This window comes from Salminus brasiliensis, chromosome 10 (assembly GCF_030463535.1).
Source record: "Salminus brasiliensis chromosome 10, fSalBra1.hap2, whole genome shotgun sequence".
NCBI lineage: Eukaryota > Metazoa > Chordata > Actinopteri > Characiformes > Bryconidae > Salminus > Salminus brasiliensis.
This window is the reverse complement of record NC_132887.1, coordinates 29,609,205-29,615,389: the sequence shown is the minus strand read 5'-3', so window position 1 is coordinate 29,615,389 and position 6,185 is coordinate 29,609,205.

The window sequence follows — 6,185 nt, the reverse complement described above, 5'->3', positions numbered from 1 at the left end:
GGATCTGAGCCGCTGTGACAAGGACCTAATTGGTATGTCTGGATGACTGGGTCAGAGTATCTCCAAAACATTAGGCAGGTCTTGTGGGTGTTTCCCGGTATGCAGTGTTCAGTACTTAGCAAAAGTGCTCCTAGGAAGGACAACCGATGAACTGGAGACTAATGCGATCCATTGAGGCCCCAACTCACATATGACTTACAGCAAATCCTGCTAACATCTTGGTACCAGATCCCACAGAAGATCTTCAGAGGTCTTTGTGGAGACCATGCTTCTACAGGTGAGAGCTGTTTTGGTGGCATGAGAGGGACCCACACAATATTAGGCAGGTGGTTTTAATGTTATGGCTAATGCTGCATAACACAGCTCTGGTGAGCGTTGCCTTGTCTGCTCCACCAAAGTTACACAGTGCAGTTGCAGGGTTCCAAGCCGGACAGGAAATGACGGAGATACCACTGTTATTTTAGCTATGTAAAGATATGTAAAGGGGGGTTCCACCAACTGTTCTAAATTTTGAGGCTTATAAGAGGAACTCTTTGTCAGATTTCTGTACAGTGGAGGTGATAGAAACCATGGGTCTAGTATTAGGCCTACCTGTGGGTTAAGAAGTTTGTCACGGTGGTAATGTGGGGTGGGCCAATGACATTTTAAGGGGGGGGGGGGGGGGGGGTCTTCCATTCCTCATCCATGCTCACTCTCTGTTTATGAAGGAGAATAAACACTTAATGACCACATAACTTGGATTATTAGTATTCAGTGACAGTTATTACAACTAGCAGTTAAATAGTCAGTAAGTAGCAGGTCGTCCGTCTCCAGTTCTTCACTCAACGACGTAACCCCAGTCGCGCTGTGCCTGTGTATGTGACGTAATAGGTTGTTTGGAGGTGGGGGAAGTCAGTCTCAGCACACTGCCACAGTCAAAGAAAAAGTGTATGCCATTAGCCAAGCCATGGTTACACCATGTTACTTTAGTCAGCCAGTGTGTTGATAAGCGCAGATTGAAGTTAAGTAGGTACTAAAAGGCTGTCATTGAAAGGAATGGGACTAGAGCTATGAAATATATAAAAAAATGGTAAAATGGTGGTAAATCTCAAAAAAAGAGTAATATTAGGGGGATAGAGTACTAAAAGGGGACTGTATTGCCACTCAATACTGCATGAATCTCTCCAACAGTAATGGATTATATAAAAATGTCATTATTTCATCATATCATAAAACAGGGCCTCAGCCACAAGGCAATGCTTTCACGACTTTCTGTAATATGGCTTTTAGAGACTTTAAACTCTGGTTCCCATTACCGCCACTACGAACAATGACGTGCTTCTTACCCATTTCATTATTCAGAAAATGTAGACGAGTCAGTGGAATTCCCTTTTAAGCAAAACCACAAACTGAAAGTGTGGACCTTGAGGAAGGCCAAGAGCTTCTTTCACATACCAAAAGTCAAAAGAAGAGTTCTTTGACAACAGTGGAATCATTTTTCTCATCAGTCACACTTAAAAAAAATTGGTTCTTTAGTAATAACATTGGGCTCCACTATTGATAGGATATAGAGAACCCCTCTATGAAAAGAGCACCAAAAATGGCTTCACTATTGATAGGATATAAAGAACCCCTCTATCAAAGAGCACCAAAAAGGGTTCCACTATTGATAGGACATAGAGAACCCCTTTATCAAAGAGCACCAAAAAGGGTTCCAGCATTGATAGGCTATAGAGAACCTCTTTATCAAAGAGCACCAAAAAGGGTTCCAGCATTGATAGGCTACAGAGAACCTCTTTATCAAAGAGCACCAAAAAGGGTTCCAGCATTGATAGGCTACAGAGAACCTCTTTATCAAAGAGCACCAAAAAGGGTTCCACTATTGATAGGATATAGAGAACCCCTCTATCAAAGAGCACCAAAAAGGGCTCCACTATTGATAGGATATAAAGAACCCCTTTATCAGTACTATATAGACCCTATAGTGTTAGGAAACAGTAAAACTGGCAACAACAAAAAAAAGTTTGTCACAGAACCATTGCCTCTACTAAAGAACTTAAAGACATTGGGCTTTGTTGTTTGCTTTGACGCTTTTCCCCCCCTGCCAGCTTGGCATATGCTCTGCCCCTGGGCCTTTGCTACAAGTACTATGGGAAGGAAGTGCATTAAGTATGGAAATGGAGCAAAATGTGGGGTTTCTTACAGCTTCTTCTCCTCAATTCAAATGAACTGGAAGTGTGTGAGGGATTTTATTTAGCAGGGTATGCTCTTCGGTAGATTTTTCTCTTCTTCATAGTCAAATCCAAACCATTTGATCAACTGTTGCGTCATTTGATGTGTTTTATGTTAACGTTTGTAATATTATGGGACATCACTGCACCCTGGATCTCTTCTGAGGATGTGAGATGCTCTCAAAGTCACCTCAACCCTTACAGCACGAATGAAGCTAGAACTGAGGACAAACACACTATTGTAAGTCCATAAATGAGCAACTGTCTGGAAGACGTCACAGGGTGACAGCACTGTCGCAGTTTTCCATGTGCGGTTGTCTGAAGATGTGTATGTGTGTGTGTTCCTTGTTCACAACAGACAGGTACTGAATACCACAGACAGGTTCAGTTCCTGTTTCAGTGGAACTTTAACTGATTTCAGTGATGGTCAGGGTTACTGACCAGCAGCGTGTTTGATTTTCAAGTGGTCAAAACATTGTAACAACATGGTGTCTCAGTAGCAGCAGCAGAGTATGTTGGCTAATTGAAGTTTCAGTAACTTTACATGTAAATATTACCTCAGTATGATATCAATAATCTGCAACAACCGGCAATATTTTACAGGTTTGACTACAACCAGAGGCATACGGGTCGACATCTGATATTCAGCAGATACGGATGTTTCACAGTAGCTTACGTATGTATTAATTTATGTAAAAAAGGTATATCCGGTTAAATGCAAAATATCCATCCTTTAAAATGAATAAAGTTGTTAAGTTTAGTCACTGATTTTTGTATCTCTGTTATCTAGTAGGCTTCAAGTCTTCATAACTAACACCAGCAGGCTCCTTATGTTTGTAAGTGATCTGTTTTTGTACAATGTCCATACATTTTTAGACGGTCCCTTGCAGTCTTCTAGCTGTTTTGATTAGCTAAATGTAGAAAGATCGTGAATTGAGACAAAGTATAATAATCGTGGTTTGTTTCCTGTTCCTCCACCATTTAGAAAACATAATTTTAGAGATTTTAGGACGTTATTTGAGAGAACGAGGAGGGGGGAGATGCGAAAATCTGCTGAATATCGAATATCAGCCCAACTTTACCGACCTATGGCATTCATGATGTAGCTAGCTAGCTATTTGTTGTATGCAGACTTCTCATTGAGAATCTTTACAATATTAGCTAGATAGCAAACAAGTAGCTAAAAATGTAAACTTAGCACAAAATGTATAGAAATTGGTGTTTGGTAGATTATTTCTTTGTTGTAACAATGCTTCTTTTACATTTGGAAAGCCTGTTCATTTTCCTTTTATAAGAAAGATGCATTTGTGGCTTGCGCCTATGAAAAATGTGCCAAATCTTCCCTGCCATTGCCGAACAGCTTATTCTGCTGTTGCTATTGCCGCTTGTTTTGAGCTTCTGGTACCCCCAGGTGTGAGCATGGGCCCTTCTACAGTGGTCAGAAGGTGTCTGCTCCATGTTTTACTGATCTGGATAGGACCTGTGCTATAGGGCAACTTCAAGCTGGTGTTCCACAAAGCCAAGTTGCGGCATTATTTAAAGCGAGCCCAAGTATCATCTCCAAATTGGATGTCAGAGACAGGCCGCAAAGACGACACCCCAAGAAAATTGTTTCCTGACCCTGTCAGCACTTAGGTACCGTAGGCTGTCTTCTACAGATTTGCTCGATGGCTCTGCCCAAGCCGGAAAAGACTGCACACAGCCAATCTCTGGTCTTATTGGGCTGCCAGGAGGCCTGCCTTGACTGCACCGTTTGTGCTGGTGTCTGCAACACGTACACTGGAACCTGAACATGTGGAGGTTGACTGCTGCACCTGACATCTTTTGATGGAGGCAGAGTGATTGTGTGATGACAACGCTCATCCCCACAGAGCTGGATTTATCAGAAACTACCCCCACAATTTGGGAGTGGAGAGGATGGAATGGCCTGCCAGCAGTCCTGCCCTCAACCCCATTAAAACACTTGTGGGATCAGCTTGGACATGCTGTTCGTGCCAGAGTGACCAATACAATCATGTTGGCTGACTTGCAACAAATGCTGGTTGAAGAATAGGACGCCATCCCATAGCAGTGTGTGACCAGGCTGGTAAACAGTGTGAGGATGAGGTGCCAGGCTGTCGTGGCTGTGTATGGTTCTTCCACACGCTACTGAGGCTCCTGTTTGTTAAACGAATAAATCTACCAAACACAAATTTCCTTCCATTACTTTTTGTGCTAAGTAAATATATTATAATATATTATTACATTAAAGTTAACTGTGTTTTTTAGTCAAAGTTCCAAATAGTTAATTTGTCTATATGACAACAAGTAAGCTAGTTCTAACCATGCTATTTAAATAAGCTAGCACTAGCTAGCTAGCTAACACTAGTCAGGCTAGCCAGGTAATTGGCATGATGTCGCTTTAATTTACCAGCTAAATAGTTTGGGAGGCTTCATCATTCTGATTCTCTGATTTTTCACTAATTGTTTCCTAAAGGAATAGGCATTATTTTAAAATCCATTTGAAAATAAAATTTGAATATCTGCATACACATATGAGGATATAGATAAACCTCAGTTTCAGTCATCCTACCTAAAACTACCTGAAAACACTGAAACTGAAGCTTTTAGAATGCCCTTTACAGTCCCCGGACCTAAACACCATTTGAGGATAGACCTTTTTAAAAAAGCGGCCCAAGATTGTCTCTGAACTGGAGGCCTTGTGCAAAGAATTCAAATCTACTAAACATATTACATTAAATATGTATTCTTATGCTGGAACAACAAAGAATTAACCTTGACATACCAGCCACCAACACTAAAGAATCAGGCAATGTCATCACAATGTTAAAATCATGTAAATATACCAATGCTGAGGACAAGTTGACTATTCCATGTCTCACCAGCGTTTGTATACCAACAGTGAGGACAAGTGTTCAATGTCTTTTCCAGCATTAAATTCATGTTAATATCCCACCACTGAGGACAAGTTGACTATTCAGTGTGTAATGAATGGAAGTATGGTATTAGGTGGGTGCTCTCGTGGAGAAGTGAATACTTAGCTCCATGAAGAGACACGCAGGGAACACGTCGTGCAGGGGTTTCAGAGTCAGTATTAATGAGCAATGAGAGCACCTAGACTTCGCTCGTCACAACTTCCCAGACAACACCAGCTGGAGAACCCAGGCTACAACCCAGCACACTTCACCACACGCACACACTCTCCCACGTTTTCCTCCACACTCTCCATTATTCGCTCTGGCTCTCACCGTGCACATGCACACGCGCACTGTATCCCACCTTAAAGTGACCGTTACTGTATCCCACCTTAAAGTGACCGTTACAACTCAGCAGCGTTTGTATACCAACACTGAGGACATGTCTTACCAGCTTTAAATTCATGTTCATATACCAACGCTGAGGACAAGTTTGCTAAGTTTTCATCTCACCAGCAGTAAATTCATGTTGGTACACCAACACTGGAGAACTGACTGAAGATTTCAACTTGATTTTAGTGTTGCGACAACATGCTGGACAAACACCTGTGAATTTGTGAGGAAATGTATGCAAAAGGTCATTGGGAAACTTAAAACCTGTGTGCCACCGCAGTTTGGCAAGAAATATCACTTTCCTGATAGTGTCTCTAAATTGGTCTTCTGTGTACCCTAAAAAGACACAGTCCATGACGAGTCCATGATAAGTGCATCCATACATTACTCATGCTCCATTTACTGCTATAGGGGAGATGCTTGTCAAAAAAAAGAAAGAAAAAAAACAACATGGAAGAACATCATCTTAATGGATCACTCACTGTAGATATGCCCTGTCTATATGTCCCCAGAGTCGGCCAGTAATGCTCTGCTAATGCTGAAGCACTTCCTCTCCACTCATCACTTCCCCTCTCTCCTTTTTTGTCTGCCTCTTAGTCGTGGTCAGCTTGTCACATCTTTCTTTCAAATCCTTTTTCTTCCATTAAAACATTTACTATCAGGGGGG